We start from the raw sequence: 21,893 nt of genomic DNA on the forward strand, positions 1-21,893 counted from the left end.
TTCTCATGTTATACAGTCATTCAGTATCGTCTCAAAGTGTTTGCATTTGGTGCAGACAATACTAACTGTAATTTTGGGGGGTTAATGAAGAAAGTGGGTAATAATGTTTTCACACATCTCAAAGAAAAATTAAAAAACTAACATTGTTGGCATAGGTTGTCCAGCACATGTTGTTCATAACACACTTCAAAGTGCTTGTGATGTTTTACCTGTTGACATTGACTGCATTGTCATGACGTTGTACAATTATTTTCATATTTTTTCTATTCATGTTGCAGAACTCACTGAATTCTGTGAGTTTGTTGGTGTCACTTGCAAAAATTTACTTTCCTTTTCCAAAACAAGGTGGCTTTCATTGTTGCCAGCCATAGAAAGGATCTTGAAAATGTATGAACCTTTGAAATCTTACTTTTTGTCACAGTCTAACTCAAAGTACCCTATAAATCCTATAAATGAATTATTTACTTTTTGTACATTCACAAATGAGTGTTTTCCAACAATCCATTCTGAGCATTGAGAAACAGAATAATTCCATATGCGACGTATTAGCAGTCTTAAATAAAGCTTTGACAAGTCTAAATTCAAGGAAACATGAACATTTTGTACCACTAAGTGTAAAAAAACAGCTGAATGATTGTGATGACCAGTCTGTTAAGAAATTTGACATAGCAGTATCAACGTTTTATGATGCTTCAGCAGACTATTTATCCTCGTGGTTACAGGGAATAGTATTCTCATGGATGATGCTCACAGAACCACCAGAATGGTCAGTAGTTGAAAATACTTTAATGTGGCTAAACGAAAAGGGCATTCTAGTAAATGACAGCCTCTTATTTGATGGAATAGTTCATATACGGTCATTTGTAAAACAACAATTGGAAACTGACAGTGAACAATGGAATCAGTTGATGGCACATGAAAAATGGTGTAGGTTTTTCAGATCTTGCCAGTGTAATGAACAGTTCAGAGAATCGCATAATATAGTGCAGTACTTCTTTTCACTCCCTGCCCACAATGCAAATGTTGGAAGAGTTTTCAGCTTACTAGCATCACAGTGGACAGATGGGAGGAATAGATTTACGGTGAGGAGCGTTAAGTGTATTTTACTGACCTGTTTAAACTTCAGTAAATACAGTTGCACTGACTTCTATTCATACCTATTAGGCAAACCTGAGTTGCTGAATGAAATTTCATCTTCGAAGAAATATGATTGCAGTGTGGAATCCACAAAACCATAAATTCCTTGTGTTCACTAAGAACCTTTTGTAGCGATTGTTACTGTATGTCTTTCTACACTCTGTGTTATAAATGTTACATTTCTTAGTAAGTAAATTTCTGAAAACTACAAACACACACACACACACACACACACACACACACACACACACACACACACACACAAATATCAGTGAAGGCTCTATTTGCAGAGGAAGAAGAAATGGTAGCATTAAAAGTGATATTTAACGAGAAATAAAAATTGTCCCACTTTTTGGCCAAGAAAATGTATGAAAGTCCCACTGTTGCCCGAAGAAAAATGGTCACCCTAGTCTCAAGCAAATCTTACGCTCAGAACGTATGCCTAAAGACTATTTTCGCTTAGAGCACTACAAGTACCTTTAACTCGAAATGGTCGCCGCTTGAAGTTTCCATAGTTTTATTTTGATTTCAGTACTACAGAGAAGCTGATAGGTTGTAAGTATACAACATAATTAATTCGTATCAGCTGGCCATTCAGAATATTTTACCGATTCAGTTTCTGTTGGCTGAATTGTATCCAGCCAGGAACTTACATTTTACCGTCTATTCCCTTGTGTTGTGCCGAGTACAACGGCCGGAATTGTTATTTTGTGGCAGCAGTTATCTGCAGTAAACGTCGTTTCTGCGCCAGTCATTTTTAACAGTTCCTAGTAAGCGGCTGTTATCTGTGCTGTGATCCGTTGACGCAGAAGAAGCTGACCAGTCCCGTATTCAGTTTTATACTACCAGAGCACTGGTGCCACATTTAGTGGCTTTGTACTGAACATAAGTGCAAGGGAAAAAAATCCCTCGAAAACTCTTAGTTATAGGTACGAAATCTTACAACATAACAGCGCAAAATATCGCTATATGACAACGCCATGCCCGCAAACTGCACTTACTTTAAGGTCAAATACTTAGTTTAATTTCTGCTGCTTCAAATCAACTACAGTAAGAAGCCAACCGAGCTACAGTAAGAAGCCAACCGAGCTACAGTAAGAAGCCAACCGAACTACAATAAGAAGCCAACCGAACTACAGCAAGAAACTAACTACAGCAAGAAACTAACTACAGCAAGAAACTAACTACAGCAAGAAACTAACTACAGCAAGAAACTAACTACAGCAAGAAACTAACTACAGCAAGAAACTAACTACAGCAAGAAACTAACTACAGCAAGAAACTAACTACAGCAAGAAACTAACTACAGCAAGAAACTAACTACAGCAAGAAACTAACTACAGCAAGAAACTAACTACAGCAAGAAACTAACTACAGCAAGAAACTAACTACAGCAAGAAACTAACTACAGCAAGAAACTAACTACAGCAAGAAACTAACTACAGCAAGAAACTAACTACAGCAAGAAACTAACTACAGCAAGAAACTAACTACAGCAAGAAACTAACTACAGCAAGAAACTAACTACAGCAAGAAACTAACTACAGCAAGAAACTAACTACAGCAAGAAACTAACTACAGCAAGAAACTAACTACAGCAAGAAACTAACTACAGCAAGAAACTAACTACAGCAAGAAACTAACTACAGCAAGAAACTAACTACAGCAAGAAACTAACTACAGCAAGAAACTAACTACAGCAAGAAACTAACTACAGCAAGAAACTAACTACAGCAAGAAACTAACTACAGCAAGAAACTAACTACAGCAAGAAACTAACTACAGCAAGAAACTAACTACAGCAAGAAACTAACTACAGCAAGAAACTAACTACAGCAAGAAACTAACTACAGCAAGAAACTAACTACAGCAAGAAACTAACTACAGCAAGAAACTAACTACAGCAAGAAACTAACTACAGCAAGAAACTAACTACAGCAAGAAACTAACTACAGCAAGAAACTAACTACAGCAAGAAACTAACTACAGCAAGAAACTAACTACAGCAAGAAACTAACTACAGCAAGAAACTAACTACAGCAAGAAACTAACTACAGCAAGAAACTAACTACAGCAAGAAACTAACTACAGCAAGAAACTAACTACAGCAAGAAACTAACTACAGCAAGAAACTAACTACAGCAAGAAACTAACTACAGCAAGAAACTAACTACAGCAAGAAACTAACTACAGCAAGAAACTAACTACAGCAAGAAACTAACTACAGCAAGAAACTAACTACAGCAAGAAACTAACTACAGCAAGAAACTAACTACAGCAAGAAACTAACTACAGCAAGAAACTAACTACAGCAAGAAACTAACTACAGCAAGAAACTAACTACAGCAAGAAACTAACTACAGCAAGAAACTAACTACAGCAAGAAACTAACTACAGCAAGAAACTAACTACAGCAAGAAACTAACTACAGCAAGAAACTAACTACAGCAAGAAACTAACTACAGCAAGAAACTAACTACAGCAAGAAACTAACTACAGCAAGAAACTAACTACAGCAAGAAACTAACTACAGCAAGAAACTAACTACAGCAAGAAACTAACTACAGCAAGAAACTAACTACAGCAAGAAACTAACTACAGCAAGAAACTAACTACAGCAAGAAACTAACTACAGCAAGAAACTAACTACAGCAAGAAACTAACTACAGCAAGAAACTAACTACAGCAAGAAACTAACTACAGCAAGAAACTAACTACAGCAAGAAACTAACTACAGCAAGAAACTAACTACAGCAAGAAACTAACTACAGCAAGAAACTAACTACAGCAAGAAACTAACTACAGCAAGAAACTAACTACAGCAAGAAACTAACTACAGCAAGAAACTAACTACAGCAAGAAACTAACTACAGCAAGAAACTAACTACAGCAAGAAACTAACTACAGCAAGAAACTAACTACAGCAAGAAACTAACTACAGCAAGAAACTAACTACAGCAAGAAACTAACTACAGCAAGAAACTAACTACAGCAAGAAACTAACTACAGCAAGAAACTAACTACAGCAAGAAACTAACTACAGCAAGAAACTAACTACAGCAAGAAACTAACTACAGCAAGAAACTAACTACAGCAAGAAACTAACTACAGCAAGAAACTAACTACAGCAAGAAACTAACTACAGCAAGAAACTAACTACAGCAAGAAACTAACTACAGCAAGAAACTAACTACAGCAAGAAACTAACTACAGCAAGAAACTAACTACAGCAAGAAACTAACTACAGCAAGAAACTAACTACAGCAAGAAACTAACTACAGCAAGAAACTAACTACAGCAAGAAACTAACTACAGCAAGAAACTAACTACAGCAAGAAACTAACTACAGCAAGAAACTAACTACAGCAAGAAACTAACTACAGCAAGAAACTAACTACAGCAAGAAACTAACTACAGCAAGAAACTAACTACAGCAAGAAACTAACTACAGCAAGAAACTAACTACAGCAAGAAACTAACTACAGCAAGAAACTAACTACAGCAAGAAACTAACTACAGCAAGAAACTAACTACAGCAAGAAACTAACTACAGCAAGAAACTAACTACAGCAAGAAACTAACTACAGCAAGAAACTAACTACAGCAAGAAACTAACTACAGCAAGAAACTAACTACAGCAAGAAACTAACTACAGCAAGAAACTAACTACAGCAAGAAACTAACTACAGCAAGAAACTAACTACAGCAAGAAACTAACTACAGCAAGAAACTAACTACAGTAAGAAACTAACTACAGTAAGAAACTAACTACAGCAAGAAACTAACTACAGCAAGAAACTAACTACAGCAAGAAACTAACTACAGTAAGAAACTAACTACAGTAAGAAACTAACTACAGTAAGAAACTAACTACAGTAAGAAACTAACTACAGTAAGAAACTAACTACAGTAAGAAACTAACTACAGTAAGAAACTAACTACAGTAAGAAACTAACTACAGTAAGAAACTAACTACAGTAAGAAACTAACTACAGTAAGAAACTAACTACAGTAAGAAACTAACTACAGTAAGAAACTAACTACAGTAAGAAACTAACTACAGTAAGAAACTAACTACAGTAAGAAACTAACTACAGTAAGAAACTAACTACAGTAAGAAACTAACTACAGTAAGAAACTAACTACAGTAAGAAACTAACTACAGTAAGAAACTAACTACAGTAAGAAACTAACTACAGTAAGAAACTAACTACAGTAAGAAACTAACTACAGTAAGAAACTAACTACAGTAAGAAACTAACTACAGTAAGAAACTAACTACAGTAAGAAACTAACTACAGTAAGAAACTAACTACAGTAAGAAACTAACTACAGTAAGAAACTAACTACAGTAAGAAACTAACTACAGTAAGAAACTAACTACAGTAAGAAACTAACTACAGTAAGAAACTAACTACAGTAAGAAACTAACTACAGTAAGAAACTAACTACAGCAAGGTCAGCACTGTGGATCACCACACAAAACTGTCAAGAGTTGACGCCCTAGTAGTTTTCTTCAGTCCTGTCGAAAATATTTCGTTCGAGAAAAGCCACGTTAATCAAATTTTGCATGAAGTTATAAAAACTGCGCCATTCCTCATGTGAAGACTGGCTATTACATTTCGTACTGTGAGAATGAACACTGCTACACCTGTTATTACACTTTCTTTCAAGATCTCCTAGGTGGTGCCTGCAGATGTTGGGACAGTATTTGACCGCCGTGTCGGCTCCTCTATCCTGACTGTAATGGACCGACGTAAGGGGTCGTGGGTTCTCTCCCAGCAGTTCCTCTCCTGTTCAGAAATCCGCGCCTCGCCGCGGTGTGTGAGAATGTGGAGATGTATCTGTCACAGCCACGGCCACACAGAACGCGCCTGGATTTCTCTTCGCGTTTTTAATTATTATTCACTATCATTGTTTTAGCTTTGCCGCCACTCGTTCACAGCAGACGATAAACTGCTGAAAAGATAATAAACACAAAGACCTCATCAAAAAAAATATGAAAATCGGCTCCCTCATTATCGTTTCAAATAAGAATTTCTCCTAATTAATTTTGGGTCTCAAAGAAAAATATTTCGAAAGATCCGTACACGAAAGGGATTACGAAGATTAAAGTAATTCTCTTGCAGCAGCATTAAAGAGTAGCCGACCACAGGTACAATTTGCATGTTTTACGTCTATCTACGTGCTAATGATCATCTGCATATTTTTTTATGTGAACAAGTAAAAACACGAAATAATTTGTACAGGCGATAGGTATAAAGAAATGTTCAATACTAATTTACATACTAGGAAAAGATACAGAAATAGCTGTTTGAAACTGATAAATTAGGAGACTAAAAGTATAACTCTGACTTGGTAGTTAACTTTAATGCTTGGAGTTGGAAAAATTTACTCGACTAAAGAAAATGGTTCAAATGGCTCTAAGCACTATGGGGCTTAACATCTGAGGCCATGAGTCCCCTAGACTTTAGAGCTACCTAAATCTAACTAACCTAGGGACATCACACACGTCCTTGCCCGAGGCAGCCGCGTGGTTCCCGACTGAAGCGCCTAGAACCGCTCGGCCACAACGGCCGAGGGCGTGAAGGTCGAGGGCGTATTCTGATTAAAGTGTAAGTTGTGCAGTATTTGCTATCACTAGATTTGCCTAAGGATTCAGCTTGCTGATATTATGTAAGGCCAAAAGTTCTTTTAATTATTAGCCAGACAGGTTGACGATACTGTATTTACAAATTCTTCGAATAACATAGATAATATCTGCACACACAACCTGCCTCCAAGGATACTCCTGACAATGGTAACAATCAAAGTACTCCTGTGCTTCTCCAATTAATCACTGGAGAGCTTAATATTTCATTCACATAATGTACTAGGACTTCTGTACTCGTAATGTACATAATTTTCGTTACCGCTCACGAATGATTCTGCTTCTCGTTTATTTATTTTTGATTGAAGGCTTACTGAATCTCTAGTTGAGTTCACTGTTGCCTTTCATTTAGTAGTGTGGTCTCCGAACACAAAGCTGCGATGTAGCAATGGGCATGGGAAAATTTACTAGATAATTTCACATCTCCAGAGAAAAACCCATCGTGAAGATTTGATATTTTGTACAGAAAGGAATATTCTTTTAAATGGCGGTTAACGCAAGTACTGAAGAGCTTTTGAAAGCCATCTGACAACGGATTTTTGAAAATCGGAAACCGGCAATGGTTTTGTGTAAATAAACTGTGCATATCATTCTCGTGGATGACTGCTGTACTTAAGTTATAATGTTTATAATTCTACTACAGCCTAGTTTCTCATGATGTTTGTTTTCTAGACTGTAGCGAGAGATAGCGGGCTTCAGTGCACTATAATTTCCACTATAGTGTGCGTCGAATCTACATCAATATTATTCAAATGGCCATTAGTAATCGATGTGTGTTGCTACTGCATTGAAAAACACGTTTCGTTGTAACATTAGCAGTAAAAAGTTGAACTTGATTATTCATGATATTCAGAAGCCATACTGGATGTTACCAATAGCTACTAGCGTCGTAAGTATGGACGACAGTATTCTTCAGATCTATTTGTTACTTTTCAGGCCACTCGGTCAATGAGTTAACGAAAATATGAAAGCACACGAAAAACGGGAACTTAATAGTAAGACGCAGCAAAACAGCAAACGAAACACAACCGTGGACGGAGCAGCCCGGTCTGTATCCGTCTGGTACGTGTGGAGACTCCCGCGGTGGCCCGTGCTCACGTGTCAGGGGCGTGCGAGGCTGGCTGCACCGATGCCTCTCCGTGCAAAGGCTGCGTGCGTCTCGTGCACGCGGGAAGTTACGCAGGTGTAAACGTACCTCTGCACTAGGGACGAACGGTGCCCAATACTGAACATGCCGATTGCTACTATATTTCAATCCATGACATCAAAACGGACATGAAACACTCTTCGAAATCTAACATGCTTAAAATACGTGCCACAGCAAGACTTCTTGTCACTAGAACATTCCATTTCTTTGGCTCCGCTAACTGACAACAATACTGTAACCTGTCAACCTAGCCTAGACCTCGGAATATGCAACAGATCACTTTTCCATTACAACCTACGTAACAAAAAATAATGTAGCAGTTATGTTTTCTCCTGTATCCGTGTGCACATACATGTCGTCACACAGCACATCATTACGTCACGGGGCAACGTCGAAGCCTGGTATGGGTACCTTCAACCTGCTCCAGTTTTGACAGACGCCTGTACTGGAAATACAGGTATTTGCAGAACCCAACGAATGTTGATACTGTAAGAAAAATGAAACATACGACGGAAGTCAGACAACTGCAGATTTGTAACCGACTAACTACTAAATGGTTTATGACAAAATGGACCACAAAGGTGACAGTGAAATTTTCACTAATCGCTTTTTTCTTCAACGTACTGGTTGGCCGTAAGTAAAATGCAGCCACTCACCGAGGTCCAGTGTGGTCTGTAGTTTTCGCATGGCAACGAAACTTGGCAGATATGCTGATGCGTTAATGCGAAACCTGTTCGCATCGGAAAAAAATTAGTTCCAATTTTGGGTACCAGGTGCGAATCTGTCGCTGTGCAACATCTCGCCGAAGTCTCTGGTGCTCATACTGAACAAATTGAGCAAGTGGCGGTTAATAACAAGCTCAACATTCTGCCTTTCTCACTTGTTTGACCCTTCCTGCCCACGTTCCGTTCCCAGTCCATTACATATGGAAAAATTTCTGTACGTCTTTCTTTCATCCATTGCACTACTTATTCGCAACACTGGAAAAAATTTCTTTCCAGTGTAAATCGGTTCCGCATAGGCGCACTAGTACACCGTGTTTCGCTGCCATACATAAGGTGCAGTCCACACTGGACCTCTGCGAGTATCTGAACTTCACACTGTGATCACCCCGTGGCACAGTAGCGTTACTTTCCACGCGGGGTGGCGTCAGCAACGCGTCATGGCGATACCCCGCCACCGCCTCCACGTGAGTCACGTTTACTGCCAGCCCAAGTACCATGTGAGCCACCACACTATCAAATATTTTGCTGATGCACAAAACACCGAAAGAATTAAAAGCACCCAGAAACAATGTACACATTCCTAAGCCACACTAGTGATCTTACTCCCTTATTATGGGCAATCGATGTGTGTCTGAAACCGCGGATTCCACACATTCGCGGTTAAACTTTTTTATGAAACTTTTGCCTGGAGTTACTGTTCATGCGTCAACGTCACATTTCCCGACAATTCTGCACAACTAATCAGGCTACACACGAGACCTTTTTGGAGGGGGCTTTAATACGGAGCATCAATTGCGTTGCATATTTCGCGATAGGCGAGTATGAATACTTCAACCACTGCACACAGTTCAATGTCACAGAAGTGAAAAACATTTAGAGCTCCGATTTCTGGTTACTTATTATTAGTAAAATTCGTGCAACTTATCAAATCATCCTGTCTCTCTCGTGTGAAGACAGTCAGTTTTCCGTGACGTTACGCGTCCTGTGTTGCGACTGGATGAGGGGAGAGAACTGGGCAGTCGCTGTGTTGATCTACCCATCTGCAAAGTTGAAATTGAAAATTTTACAGTTTTGAACTCAAATTTGCGTTATATGACGATGTGCAGTGTAACTGACACACATTTTCAGTAGTTTGTCATGCTACAGTGTCTAAGGGTGACGTCAGTGACTTACCATCAATTACGTGTAAGGCTTCCGTAACAGTACGTGGCTAAACAAAGTATTTACTACAGGTTTCATTTAAATATAATTAGCAAATGCCTCCACAAATGTAATTCTATCGTTATTCAGTCCTCTGTCGGAAACTAATAACATATCTACCTCGATTCTCCCAATTATAGCACTGGAAATGGCACAAATTAAATCTAAATTCTGCCGTCGTCATAGGCTGCACATAAAATTTACACTGCACTTTCATCGTGTCATTTGAACGTGAAATAGAGAAGTTAGTAAATGATGTGTCAAACAAACACTAGCATTCATTCTTTGGCCACATAAGATACGACTACCGCGCAAGCACGATTCCAACCATTTTTCTCCACAACAAGCCGCACAGAACACGACGCGTCTCAAAGATCTCTGATGCCTATATTTGTCGACAAACCAGGCTCTCTTATCTGACGAATATTAACACGAGACCAGCCAAACAAAGCGATGAAGTGTTGTACAGTGCAAAAAAGGCGTATGATTGCATCCATAGATCTTCAATGATGAAAATATTAAGGAATTTTGGACTTCATCCTAAATTAATAAAAATGATACAGTTAACCTTAACAAACACCAAATCCAAAGTAAAATTTAGAGGAGAAATATCTGAACCATTTACGATTAAAACAGGGTTGAGACAGGGAGATTGTTTATCACCATTGCTATTCAATGGTGCTCTTGAATATGTAATGAGAGAATGGTACAAGGAAAATCCTATGAATATTAAAATTGGAACTAAGAAAGATAAAATAAACCTAAATTACTTGGGATTTGCTGATGACCTAGCATTACTAGCTAATAATATTCAGGAAGCCACGAAACAAATAACAAGCTTACAAAATATAGCACAAAAATTAGGACTCCAGATATCATTTGAAAAGACTGAAATAATGGTAACGGATCCACTTGTAATAGATCACATCACAGTGAACAATAGGGAAATTAAAATAGTGAAACAATTTAAATACCTGGGTGAAATTATAACACATAAATTGGACGAGAAACCTGCATGGTGAGCAAGAACTAATAAAATGATAAAAGCTCAAAAACTAACATGGTCTACGTACAATAAAAAATGTCTATCAATTAAAACAAAATTAAAACATTACAAGACGGTGGTTCAACCAGAGGTTACATACGGAAGTGAAACTCTTTTTAAAGTCACCCAGAAAAACAGAATTGACAAAATTTTAAAAGTAGAGAGAAGAATTGCTAGAACATGCATAAATAAGAAATATCAAGAAGCTGGGCAATGGCGGATAGTTCCAAATGAAGTGGTATACAGAGAACTGGAGCCCATCACTGATACTATACGAAAGAAAAGGATCTCTTTCTGTGGTCACATTCTGAGGACACCAGAAACCAGATTATCAAGGAAAATTATTGAGAAACTCTGGAATTTGAAACAACAAGGAGGATGGCTTAAGGAAATAAGAGAGGATATGGAAGAACTGGAAATAACTCTGGATGATTTGCAGAACAAAACGCCAAATTTAAAGAAGCTGAGGGACACAGAAATAAGATTTAAACCAAAAATTGACAAACGACATACAATGAAAAGGGTATTTACAGATGAGGAACGACGAAAAGCATCGGAACGAATGAAGAGATACTGGGCCACTCGGAAGGGGAAAATACCAAAGAAGAGGACCAGAAATGATTGACTGAAGTGGTCCAATGAGGCCGTAAAAGCAGAAGAAGAAGAAAAATAAAATAAAAGAAAAGAAAAGTGTAGTGTGTGATCGCTTCCCTTTCATCAGCAAATCTCAGAAGACGAGACGTGACGTCACAGAACATGAAATAAAACCTTTCGTATTCGCTTTACTATCGAAGGACAATCATTACGATAACTTCTCAAGAATTCGCCAACTACTAACCAAATCTTCGCCTCAGTCTAACCAGGATATTGGGGAAAGGAACAGATCGATCGTGCATCACAACGGTAATTCCATAAAATTGTAAAATACGGAAATGAACGCGAGAGCTGCGTTTCATCGCCAGAAGCATGTCGGCATGGCGCCACGAGTTCTGATTCGCGAGTGGACTACTGGATTCGGAGCGCCCACGCACAAACAGCTTCCGACGACGGGTTTCTTCGCAGATGAGTTAACGTGTGTAGTATCCGACGTTGAGCATGTAAGCGAGAAGTTAAGGAACGGCTTGGAATTACTCTTAACGTGTGTTCTAAGTCGCCAAGTGCTCTCATTCTGAAACACAGGTTTCAATAGTCTGACTAGCTTGCCCTCCTTTTTAAACAAAAGTAAGTTTTTCTCGCGGCTAAATGTTTGAGAGTGTCGTACGATCATATAATTTTGCAAATACTTTCTATGGGGTGTGGGGATACCGTCTGCAAACTGTGTTGCGAATACAGTTTGTATTAATACATTATAACGTTATGTCTGATGCCTAAGCTGACTGCATGAAAATGTGCTAGTTCACGTGTGTGTGTGTGTGTGTGTGTGTGTGTGTGTGTGTGACGGGGGGAGATTAGCGAAAATTTTCTCAAGTATTTGAAATGTCGTCTGGAGTTTGTTGCGAGCCGCTGACTGCCCTTGTTCTGAAATACTGGCTGAATGACGTCAGCGTATTTCAGCGCCGTGCGTTACGTTACCTCGCGACAAGCCGAGTTTCCAACTGTGATACTTTTCTTAGTGTGTGAAGCCCTTCAAGTCAGATTACACCCCTGAATGAGTACATTACGACAGCATTGTAGAAGTTTAAAGTCGGCGATAATAGGCGAAATATTGAAAAGTAAATGTCTGTCAGCTAGATGGGCAAACTGCAATCGCCCTCGGCTTGCGGGCTGGCGGTCCAGCATTACAGACAACCACGGCTGCTGGAATCAGTGCTGGAAGACGCCGCGTCGCACTAAAACTCACTCGGTCCCAAGTGCTGACTCTGATGGTTTTCACATACTTGCATGATACGAACATTGGTTATTTCGTTGCAGTTACGTGATCAGAAACGCGTGGCTTTCGCTTTGAGCAACTGTGCTACGAGAATTCTGTTGGAATCGATACTGGTACATCGAAACACTGCCCGACTGGACGTGGCGCTATGTTCCGCTCGTTCCACGTTAATCTCGCTCAAGTTATCAGTGGTTAAACGACTGTAACAAGGCGATAAATAACGAATAATAAATTATTAAAAACTCGACACGCTAATTTATCACACTATTCGCCATCCCTTTGATCGTATTGATCCTAATTTTTTGAAGTAAGACAATGTATTAGACAAGAGTAGTTCGTTGGCGTTGCTCTGTCGCGAGTTACGCGGCAGACCACAGTAAAGCGTACAGAACAGGATCCGCAGCTCACAAGTAATCCAGCAGAGGCCAGCTGCCCGCCTTACCTCTCTCTGGTATCCTCGCCGAGGTGCGGGACTGCTTCGCACGCTGTCACCCGACTGGCTGCTCCGTCAGAACTGCGCCGGTGCGGTGCCCTGCTACGGGGGAAGCAGATAGGGGCCGCCACGCCAGCCACTGTTCCACGAGTGGTGGGGCAGCGGCTCTGACATCACGTGAACCCTCCCCTCTCCCCCGGCTCTGACGTCATGCGACCCCGCCCCTCCCCCCGCCACTACCCCACGCAACGAACGCTGCAAGCCCTGACTTTCTCGCTTCGTGTAGTTTTTTTATTTTTTTCCAAGAAGCAAACACACGCAACGCTTCCTGGGACAGACCGCTGCAATCCGAATACATAATTTCAGTCCTCCGCTTGCCTCTACGTCCGCTCAACATTCTTCAGTAACAACACGACGGATCGTAAGCGCCTGAGGCCCTGCTTTGTACTTTAACTCAAACGATGCTTTGCACAGTCCACCTCTCTTTTTGGTCGATACAGAAATTATCTACACAGAGCCACGTGTGTAAACAGCATACGATCGCAAGCCTCCAACGAATCATAGGTTCAGAACGTATCCTTAAACACTTTAGCTGCACTTCCAGCATTGCAAGTCCTTTTAACTCGAAATGGTCGCCGCTTCTATTTTCCATAGTTGTTCTGATTTCAGTCTTACAGAGAATCTGATAGGTCATAAGTACATAAAGTAATTAACTAGTAGAGGTTAAATTTTTCTGTCTGCTTTCTTGTGCTGCGCCAAGTAAGATGGCCGGAACGGTTATTTTGTGGCAGCAGTATCTGCAGTAAGCGTCATTTTGACACTGGTTACTTATAAAACTTTGTAATAAGAGGGCGTTATCTGTGCTGTGTTTGGCTGAGGCAGAACACACTGAGCAGTCGCCGTATTCGGTTTTACATTACCGGCGCTTTGGTGCCACATTTGCTGACTTTGTATTGAAACTTACGTCCAAGGAAAAAAATCCACCAAACACTCAAGTTACCTGCGTGATTACTTACAACGCAACAATATCGGTATACCATAACGTCATCCGTGCAAGCTGCAGTTACTTTAGGGTCGAATAACAAGTTTAACGAGCGATGTGGTGCAGTGGCTAGCACACTGGACTCGCATTCGGGAGGACGACGGTTCAATCCCGCGTCTGGCCATCCTGATTTAGGTTTCCGTAATTTCCCTAAATCGCTCCAGGCAAATGCTGGAATGGTTCCTTTGAAAGGGCACGGCCGGCTTCCTTCCCTAATCCGAAGAGACCAATGACCTCGCTGTTTGGTCTCTTCCCCCAAAACAATAAATTCAAAATCAAGTTTAATTTCTGCCGCGTCAAACTAACTACAGTAAGATTAACGCTGTTGATCACCACACGAAACTGTTGACGTCGAATCCTTTTGTTCAGTCCTGTCTGAAAAGTTTCGTTCGAGAAATACTTTGTTGATAAAGTTTTGCATCAACTTATGAAAACTGCGCCATTCGTCATGTAAAGACTGGCTATTGCATCTCGTACTGTGAGAACAGACACTGCCACACCTGTTTCAAGACCTCCTGGGCGGTGTCTGCACATGTTGGGGCAGTGTTTGACCGACGAGTCGGCTGCTGAGTCCTGACTACTGGACCCACGGAAGGGGTCGTGGGTTCTCTCCCAGCAGTTCCTCTTCCACTCAGAAATCCGGGCCTCGCCGCGGTGTATGAGGATGTGGCGGTATCTGTTAGGCCGTGGCCAAACAGGACGTGCCTAGGATATTTCTTTGTATTTTTCATTGTTATTCACTATCGTTGTTGGTTTGAGTATTTAGCTTTGTTGGTACTCAGCCGACGATAAACTGCTATAAAGATAATAAACCTCAAATGAAGATTTGATCAATAAAAAATTAAAAATCACGTCTCTTATTCTCATTTTAAGTAAACCAACTTTTCATAATTAATCTCGAGTCTAATAGAAAAAAATTTTAAATTTTTTTTTAAAGACACCTACGAAAATAGAGATTACAAAGGTGATACTAATTCTCTTTTAGCCGCATTAGAGAGTAACCGTCCACGGATACAGTTGGCATGTTTTACGTTTATCTAGTTGGTAATGATCATTTGCATATTTTAATGATGTAACAAAGTAAAAAGAGGAAATAATTAATTTGCGCAGGCGATATGTATAAAAATATTTAGTACTAATTTTCATAATAGGAAAAGAGAAAGAAAAACTTCCATTAGAAACTGATAAATAAGGAGACTAAAATTACGTCTCTGACTTGGCAGTTTACTTGTTTGCCTGGAGTTAGCAAAATTTACACGACAAAAGAAAGAAGGCATGAAGGTCGAGGGCATATTTTGATAAACTGTAAGTAGAATAGTACTTGCTGTAACTAGATTTGCCTAAGTATTCAGCATTTTAACCGAAAATAAACGAGAGACGGATTCATTCGTGAGTGGTAACGAAAATTAATTATGTTATCTGTGCAAGTCAGAGATAAGTAGAGGGCCGACTGTGCTTTAAAGAACATTAGATCGCTTGCTGTGGCATTTCGAAGTTGTAATAAGAATTTTACATAAGGAAAGGAACCACGCTTCATTGATGCTATAAGTGGACTAATGGTCGATTAGACGTGAATCACAAGTTAATTAATAAAAACACTGATAGCTCACCATACGCTAGGTATTCACGTGTTACCGATCACTGATATATAAATTTCTTAGCATTATTTTGCAAGAAGAATGAAGCATTATTGCAGTGGTTTTTCGTACTTGAGTCTGCACAGAATGTACTTCGAGATCTAATTTTAGAATTCGAACACTTACACGCAACGTGTTAACGCTACCTGGATCATTGTCAATGTATACATCAGTCACACGCGAAATTGCGTTGGTTGCATGTACGTACATAATTAAATTGTGTACCACGAAGGAGTAATATGGGTCCTATAAATGCAATCATATACTCACTCTGTACGTACGTATTTGTTGATTGCCTACGGAAAGATTCCCAACAGTAAGGTACACATTATATGTACTGACATTACAGTCAGTACATTAAGTGTAAGCACAGTGTGATCAGTAAGTAGCCAAGTGCTAGTACATTCTGTGAATTAAATATCAGGCGCTGCAGTGGTTAATTGTAAGGGCGCAGAAGTACCTGGATGGCAAACAGCGTCAGGGGGTATTCTTGGAGGAAGATTCCGAGTAAAAATATTATGTGCGTTATTCAAAGAATTCGTAAATACAATATTGCAAATCGATCTTACTAAGAATTTGAAGAATTTTTGGCATTATATAAAATCAGCAAGCGGATCGGGATCACGAGTTGAGTCACTCAGTGACCACATTCCCGCAGAAACGGAAGACGACAAACAGAAGGCGAAATACAGGGCTACCATAAGTGATTCACTCGCTTTCTGAATTATAAATTGTCCTGAATATCACATGCACAGTATCACAGGAACATGAATATAACCGCAAACTCAGCGAGTTTAAGCTGTGCCAACCACCTCACATTACGAATTCGAACTCGTTACCTAAATGCCAGCAAAGCAAGAGCAATAGGAGTCTTGGTGATGGAATATGCCAGACATTTGATCAAATGTGGCAGTTCAGCCGTGGTGGGCGGGGGAGGGGGGAGGGCGAAATTTTTGTACGCAGTACAACAAAGTCAACAGCATGCACAAGCTGCGAACTGTAAAAACTGCAGCAAAGTGTGTGGAAGACCATGCGCGGGCATTCACTCTTCAAAGCACACCGTATGCAGGCCGTACAACAATTAAAAGGGGAAAGTTAGTGACGGCGCCTTCCGCTTTACGCCACAGCTCAGCAGGGACCAGTGTAGGACGGACATTCCGCCTCCATGCTGATATGCAGCGACGAAGCCGCTAACACTTATCTGAAAAAGTTTATCTCCGCAGTGTGAGTGTGGTGTACTGAAAATCCTCATGAAATTGCCTCTCATGAACGACATCCGCGGAGGGTTAATGTTTTCTGTGCAGTGTCACAGACGAAGCTGAATGGGCCGTTTTTATTTTGTGAAGGAAATATGGCGGGTACCTCTTACTTCGCTGTGTTTCAGTTGTGCTTGTTTCCACAACTGATACCCGATTCCCCGAATTTCATGTTCCAACAAGACCCCTCCCCCCCTCCTCTCCTCTTCTGGGAGCATCGATGTCTGTCGGTACCTAAATGACGGCCGGCCGGTGTGGACTGATGACCTCACGAGTTAAGTCCCATAGTGCTCAGAGCCATTTGAAGTATTTGAACCTAAATGACGAACTTCCGCATCGCTTTATTGGCCATGGGTCTGGAAGATAATGTGGCTCTGTTCCTTTGGACCTCCAGGTCTCCTGATCTAACGCGTTGTGACCTTCCCCTTAGGGGGGTCATTAGGGGCCGTGTTCACGTGTCCCCACTGCCAAGAACACTGGAACACCTCAGAGAACCCGTCAATGTCTCTGTGCTGACCACTGACGGGATATTGATACATAAGATACCAAACGATCTTGACTACCGCTTGGCTGTGTTTCGCGTCGCCAGAGACACTGATAAAACATTTGTGCAGTGCAAAATGTAAACTAGGTGAGTTTACAGTTCTATTCACGCATCGATCAAATTTGTACACAGAATTCTTCGCAAAACGTGGGTCTGTGAAAACGAAATAGTCGTTAACAGTAGCCCTGCAATTTCTTCCATCTCCCGAAATTATTTCGCAGTTGGAGATAGTAATGCGGTTCGTCATTTCAGTCAGCCATTCCGTTCGAATAGAGTATATGTTCCAAAATTCTACCGCAAATAGACTGCAGTGATATGGAGCTGTAATTCATCACATTATTCCTATTTCCTTCCCTGACTGTTGTGTGGTATAGATTTTATGAACTTTTCACCTAAAAACTTACCTGCATCTTACACAATGAAATGAATGTTTTTGGTGCAAAATACCCGTATTTATGCCGCAGCATATTGTGGGATCCACGGCGCCTTCCTTGATACTACACCCTGAATGGCCAAAAGACTCCACGAACGTTCTGTGAGTGCCCCTCTGGTGACACGAAACACGCCCAAGCGGTGGTCAAGATCGTTCCGTAACTGATGCAGCGACATCCTCCCAGTGGTCAGCACAGAAACATTGACGGGTTCTCTGAGCTGTTCCAGTGTTCTCGGCAGTGGGGACACGTTAACACGGTCCACTAATGAACCCTCTAAGGACAAAAGTCACAAGGCGACCTGGAGGTCCAAAGGAACAGAGCGACATCATCTTCCACCTCTAAAGCTAATCCAGCGATGCAAAAGCTCGTCATTTGGGTAGCGACAGACATCGATGATCCCATAAGGGACGGTTGTCTTGTTGGGAGATGAAACTCCTGGAATCCGGAATCAGTTGCGCAAACAACCGCAACTGCTATATATCGACGTAAGACGTACCCGCCATAGTTCCCTCACAGAGCGCGACTTATTCGACGACGTAAGTTACGTCACAAATCACGTGGACCACGGTGTTCTGGAGAGGGAGGCCGAGACGTAGGCGACCACAGAGCACCAGTGGTCAGAGGCGTTCCGAAAACTTGACGCGCGGCAGGCACCGGAGACAGAGAGGCAGCCGGCCCGACAACACGTCCAGCGCCCTCCCTGTCTGCCAGCGACGGACGCGCCTCGTGGCGAGTGGTTCCGTCGATTAGTGAATGAGCAACTTGAAGCCGAAACGCAATGCCTAATGGAAAATAGAATGTGGGGAGCTGTGAGAAATGCAATGAAACTCTAAACCAAAAGCCAGAGTTAATAAAATGTCACTCATGTCGGAAATGTGTATTTAAAACAAATTACTACCTTCGAACGTACATTCCCTGCGTACTTTCAGGGGATCCGACACCTTCAATCGCTTATCCTCAATCTCCAAAGACATCCACAAGATTGTCCCGCATTTACGTTCCATAAAGTTTGCTGTCCTAGCAGAAGAGAAGTTGCGGCAGAGAAGACGGGCAGAGCTGAAGTGTATTCCGTCCAAGGAAAGGTGAGTAACGAACTGGTACCGGACGCAGCAATAGTTTCATCAATAACAACACTGAGGTGTGAGGAACCAGAAGTTGTGCGACTACGAAGCAGACCGAGAAGAGCCAGTTCCGGAAGTAATCCACTGCAGGTTAGCAAATGGAACCCGTAAGAAAGTCCCATCACATCTCAGTGAATACTGTGGAAGCGGTAAGAAACGAAAATTTTGGTAGACAGTGAAATACAGAGATGCGCTTCAATAACTAATTTCTCCTGGACAGCGTACGTTTATCAAAGTAACTAGCCCAAAAGGATGTGGACTTCGAAGCACGAATTCTAGCCACGGCATTTTGACAACACACCTTCGAAATCTAGTAAAAAACGCCAATACAAGTTAGTATACATGCCGTGGAAGCTATCAGTAACAATTTTTAGGTGCCAGATAAAAAAACGAATGGGTGTTCACAATTTCGTGTGACTGAAGAAAAATTACAGTGCAGCAACACTTGTCTGAGGATCAATGGTTTCGTTGATTTATAAAAATATATTCGAGATTACTAAGAATAAAGCTGAAAGTCTTTTTCTACTATTCACATTTGTTCCTCTGCTGCATTAAAAGCGTCTCATAACGTATGCGACTGGCACAGATTGTCGACTGACCAGCCTATCCAGTTAGAGGGAGCCGCAACAAGAATTACTGCAGTCATTCCAGACGGCAGTCAGTCGCATGAAATAATTTGCAAGAAATGGTAGCAGTTGCAAGATGTGTAGGGACGGACTAAGACAAAGGTGCGAATTTTACTGTAGCACACAGGTTCGAGAAAGGTGACTCGTTCAGAGATATGAGAGTGCAAGAAATGTGAATGACTAGTGGTTGTAATCATTAAACAGCTTATCAATAGGATCGAACTCAGATATTGAACGGAGGGACTTGATTCCAAATCATAGACATCCTCTCTAGCGCATAGCGTTGCGTTAGATATCTGAAAAGCTAGTATACATTTCTTACGACCTCAATCTGCATACCATCTACTACTTCTCAATCAGTCACAGCCTATAACTCAGTGGATATATTGTAGAACATCTGAAATGGTATCGAGATAGAATACGTTACATATGGTCGAGAAATATCTAGCTGGTGTGGCGTGAGGGAGTCACAAATACCTGCGTCACACCACATTCCTTAGCTGAATCACTTTCAAAATTCAGCCATTTATTACAAGGTTGCATCGTGGGCAACGTTTAAATGCACTGCTGGTCTGATAATATACATTCGAGCGATCGCCGTCTCGGTATTTGTATGGACAAAAAACCACCTGATTCAGAGGTAATGTTGTACCTCGATTTATAAAGCAAGTATACAACTTTTAACATGGATAATTGTGTGCACCTGTAGAACCAAGACCGCTTGTGACAGTAACATAGAGTAGTTGTAGCGATCTGTCTTTTTTTTTATTTTATGAGACGATTGCGAGTATCTTTCTAGGACACAGTGGTATCACTCACAAGAAAATCTTATGACACGTATCCACCCATCGTTAAATTTGTCTCAGTATTATTTCGTATCGTAGGCAATCATTTCTTGGTGAAGTATTATACTTAGTAGTAGTAGAAGATGCATGATAGGTACACATTGAGCATCAGGCTCATAAAGTATGTGCTTGTGGTCAGACATGTGGAAAGGAAATGATTATTTCCAGTCATAGGAGAGTATGGATTTGACTTGGAGTGCTGTGATAGCAAAGGAAGAGTATGTCACCTTATAAGAATGGTAGTGATATTTCTATTTCCAGAACAACACCTGTCGGCAGAGTGTATTTCCGATACTTAGCTCATTGTCGAATGTCGTTCAACTGAGATCTCAGTCATAACATTTAGTTGTAAGTATAGCGATCAAATATATATGAGGCCGATTTCGTAGTATGATTCTGTCTATGTGAGCTTGGCCTGCAATGCCAGTGACGTGTGCAGGAATGATTCACATTTCCAGTTAACGACAGGAGCTGTCTGAATGCAAAGGCCTGTTGGAATGCAGGAATGTAGCTGAGTTAAGTTTCTCGTCCTCTAGACGGCTGAATAGCGAACTAGTATGCGTTGGGCATCTTTCGTGATCGTGTGGAAATTGGAGGAGATTGAATAGGGACGTGTAATTGCGCTGGTCCGTTATTCCGTCCCATGTAAATTGTCTGGTTGACTGCTTCTTCACATCTCACATCTTTATTTAGTTGAGAGAGAACACTCATTGTCATGTGTGCATCTAGCAGATGGAGGACATGTTTGCTGGTTCTCTAGACATGAGAAACACCTTAGTTGACTTCGTAAATTATAGGGATGATTTCGAATCACATCACTGACATCAGTATTCGTGAGTGGAAATATCATTTTCGTCTATTTGTTTCGAGTTCTCATATAAAGGTCTTCGCAGGCGGAATCAGTGCTAAAGTTTTGGGTTTGTAGAGAAATAATTTCCAGTGTATATCTTCGGAATTATGTTGCACGAGCGATACTGCTTTGCAAGCTACACTGATATGTGCTTGATATCGAGAAGTACAATGAAAGTTGTGTAATATTACGCAAACTATGCGAAAATACATGTGTTCTTGTAATCCCAGAGTCTGGACATGGGTGTAGAAACGCAAGCGAGCAGGCAGGTCCAAGCCAGAAACAGTAACGCATTTGTATTGTGGTCCAGAAACAGTAACGCATTTGTATT

General features: G+C 40.8%; 1 protein-coding gene across 1 annotated transcript in view; it reads right to left on the reverse strand.

Annotated features, from left to right (window-relative positions):
* The window catches only part of LOC126426421 (ankyrin repeat domain-containing protein 65-like), a 59,947-nt gene extending 46,668 nt beyond the window's left edge, over window positions 1–13,279 (reverse strand). Inside the window, exon 1 of the mRNA XM_050088339.1 lies at window positions 13,217–13,279. The gene's annotated coding sequence lies outside the window, so the exon portion shown is untranslated. The remainder of the gene's footprint in view (window positions 1–13,216) is intronic.
* Window positions 13,280–21,893: the final 8,614 nt, after the last annotated feature.

This window comes from Schistocerca serialis, chromosome 11 (assembly GCF_023864345.2).
Source record: "Schistocerca serialis cubense isolate TAMUIC-IGC-003099 chromosome 11, iqSchSeri2.2, whole genome shotgun sequence".
NCBI lineage: Eukaryota > Metazoa > Arthropoda > Insecta > Orthoptera > Acrididae > Schistocerca > Schistocerca serialis.